Source organism: Octodon degus, unplaced genomic scaffold (genome assembly GCF_000260255.1).
Source record: "Octodon degus isolate 3935 unplaced genomic scaffold, OctDeg1.0 scaffold00106, whole genome shotgun sequence".
NCBI lineage: Eukaryota > Metazoa > Chordata > Mammalia > Rodentia > Octodontidae > Octodon > Octodon degus.
This window is the reverse complement of record NW_004524682.1, coordinates 6,507,662-6,511,298: the sequence shown is the minus strand read 5'-3', so window position 1 is coordinate 6,511,298 and position 3,637 is coordinate 6,507,662.

Sequence of the window (3,637 nt, the reverse complement as noted above, 5' to 3'; positions counted from 1 at the left end):
CCTTCAGCCCTTCTTTTCTCCCTGGAGTTTATAGGGAGGGAGAATAGGTCCTCATGTTCTCCTCTAATCTTGCATTGGTCATTTAGGTGACAAACCACTATCTTCAGGACACTTAAAAGTTGCCAGTCATCACCCAAGTTAATGAATTACTACTAGGCTGAATCTAAGGAGTTTTGCAGTTGTGTGCCAGGAAACTTAGATGAAAATCAAATGTCTATTTCACAATATCCCAAATGTACCATTTTGTGTGTCTTGCTTAGAAGTTATCTTAGGCAACTGGGCATAAATAGAAAATGAAAAATGTCAAGTCCTTCTGATTCTTCCAACTGAAGCCAGTCCTCGGCTTACAGCCAAGTGAATTCCAAATATCTGAGCAAACGAAGCCAAGGTCAGGCTCGCCCCTTAGATGACTCCATCTTAATTATAGTTGCATGCACAATGACCATTTGTCAAATATCACCAAAATTGTGTGATTCTTCTGTAATCTTTGAACTGCAGTTTAATTGTGACGTTAAATAACGGGTATATACACCCTTATCCAAAACAACAGGCCCATATTATATATTCATAGTCATTCCTGGGGTTCCTTATGATTTCCTTTTATTTCACTGATATTAAAACATTTCTGTGTAATAGTCAGAATTCACTAAACATTCATTGAATCATCACTTGATCTGGGTGAAGCCAGAATATCATTCTGTCTTCTACAGTTTGGAGCCCATTTGGAGGAAAACCTTTGTACCCTTTCTTTGTGCTTCCATGTAGAGTTACATTCATTAGTCTAAAAATGCTTGGCCTTTCTCCAGTACTTCATTCTCATCCTCCCAGAGGAAGAGAACTAAATTCCAGCTGGGAAATTGTTTAGTAGGAATTAGTCATTGAGTCACTTGCATGTAAGAAATGTATAATGCAATCCCTGGCAGATTGTTGGCAGGGTGACACCCCAAGATGGAAGTCTGTATTTCTTCATTCTGAATAAGAGCAGAAAACCCAGATAATTTCGATTATCAATATGTGGAAGCCTATTGTTATTTCTCATATCAGTTTTTTTGGTTTAATAAAAGGAATGTCTAATTCACATTTTCCCATCTCTTCTACTTTCTTTGATAGAAATTCTAATTAAAGAAAAGATACCTTCTCTCACAGGGGAGATAGGTCAGCACCTTAAGTACCTGCCTGTCAAACATGAGGTCCTGAGTTTGATCCTCAGTATTTATTTAAAAAGATAGCTTCTCTCAATTTTGATCAAATTAGCTTCCATTCTAACCTTAGTACCAAAGACTGTTGTCTGTCTTGTAAGATACTGTTTTATGGGCACCTCATTCCTTCAGTGTACTAACAATAGCAACATAAATTATACATCTAAGGTTGGTCATGGTATAAGGCAAATAACATGGGATTTTTCTTCTTTGGTGATCAAAAGTCACTCTGAACTTTTAGAGTGAGGTCAGAATGAGCATGCCAATATACAATAGTCTTAGCCCTTGTCTTTCATCTGAGCAAGCAATATCACTAATTCAGATAAATTTATTTGCAAAAATATCCATATTTTAATGAACCACAAACTGGCATGTTTTTACTATTTATTCTGCTGAATGTCAAAATTTATTTATTTTGTAAATATTTATTGGGCCCTTACTAAATGGAGAGAAGTGATGAGACACCCAAAACAATGTATGCTCATGTACCTTTCATTCTCATAGAATGTATTGATGGCAGTAAACTCATACATTACCAAGCACTATAGTTTTTAACTGTTGTTATGATGAATAAAAGTAAAACAGCAGAATAAGGAATAATAACATACCCAGAGACTGTATTTTCAATCAGGTGTCAGAGAAAGCTTTAGAGGAGAGGCTAATGCAACAAAACTGTGACTATTGTGAAGCTGCAAGATTTCTGATTGCTGCTGAAAGATGTTCCAGACAGTAAAAAATAATCAAGAAGTCATCACAAGGAAGAGTAAGACATACTCCAGAGGCCTGGGGTGACTTGAAGAGAACATCAGAGCATGATTTCTTCAAAATTAGGGACAAGTGCAACACGTTTGCTTTATTTTGTTAGAAATTAAGAGAAGTGTTTGAATAAGGAAAAAACACATATTCTTTAAAAAGAGTCCACTAATGCCTGCTATGTGGATAATTAACAGTAATTGTGCCAGGGTTTGGAAGGAAAGTTTTCAAGGAGCGTATATACAAAAATCTCCAGGTTGGCTAAATGGGGTAATACTGGAGTCTTATCAAAGTTTAACTAATGGCGGTATGAGAAGAAATCTTCTTTTGGATGTGTCCTGAAGGCAGTATCATAGGGCTTTATAGTATATTGGATATGAAAGTAATGTCATGAGGAAAATTAGACATGTTTTGGGTTTTTTTGTTTGTTTGTTTGTTTTGTTTTGTATTTTTTGATCCTGAAAACCAAACTCAGGATCTTCTGCTTTCCAGGCCAGCACTTGTGTCACTAGCTATATCCTGCGCCCTGAAAGTTACATATGATATATTGGTTTGTGGTTTGTTCGTTTGTTTGTTTTACTTGTACTAAGACAGGATGGTGGTAAATGATCCTGCCATTTATCTAGCAGGTTTGGGGACAGAGATATGAATAGTTACTATTAAAAATATTTAGAATCAAGGTCGTGGTGTTCAGTTAGGTGATATATGAATCGGACTCAGAAGAAAAGGATAAATACTGTGAATAGGTATATGAATTTAGAAATTGCATATAGATAGTATGGGATCAGATTACAGGGAAATGAATTAATAAACAGAAGAAAATGGTGAAGACTCAACTCTGAGGAATTTTAAAATTCTAAGATTGGAAAGAAGAGCAGAGTGGAAATGGAAAGGAGCAGTAAGAGAATCAAGAAGAAGCCAGGCTTGTGCATTATTCTATAAACCAACTGAAGAAAGTGTTTCAAATGCTGCTAAGAAGTTAAAAGAAATAAGAACTGATAACTGCACATTATATTTTGCAAGAAAGACATATTTAACTTGCGTATAGGGAACTTCAGACCTGTTTCAGAATGAACACTCAATTTCCAAAAGATAATGGGATGTACAAAAGATAAAATTGGAGGTATGAAAGTAGGGAAAAGTAAGAACAAATGTGTTTTTAAGTATTTTGTTATAAGGAGAAAACAAAGTGCTAGCTAGAAGGGTGTGTTCACCAACAATGATTTTTGTGAGTTTTTGCTTTTAGTGATGGATAACTGATTTCTTCGACATTTACTGGATTTCAGGCACTGCTTTACAAGCTTATCAAATGTTAAATAATTTAATAGTCTCAACCCTCCCATAGGAAATGGTTAGACACAACTGAAGTGTTAAATAAAACTATTGTTTTTATTAATAAATTGGAATATTGGGATGTAAAATAGCTCACCAGTCTAAAGCACCTATTTAGACAAGCTTAGGCAGGCATGCAGGAACTGCAGTTCAATCCCTGGGACCACATGCTGCACCAGCCCTGCCCCCAGGGTAGGCAGAGATAGGCACAAAAATAAATAAATAAGTAAGTAAATTGGAATATTTAAGAAGGGAAATATAATTTCAGGGTGCCCAGGTATTTTGTGCCAAGTGGAGTAACTTAACTAAATCCTGTCTTATTTCAGTGGCTGTTATCACAATGATGATATATA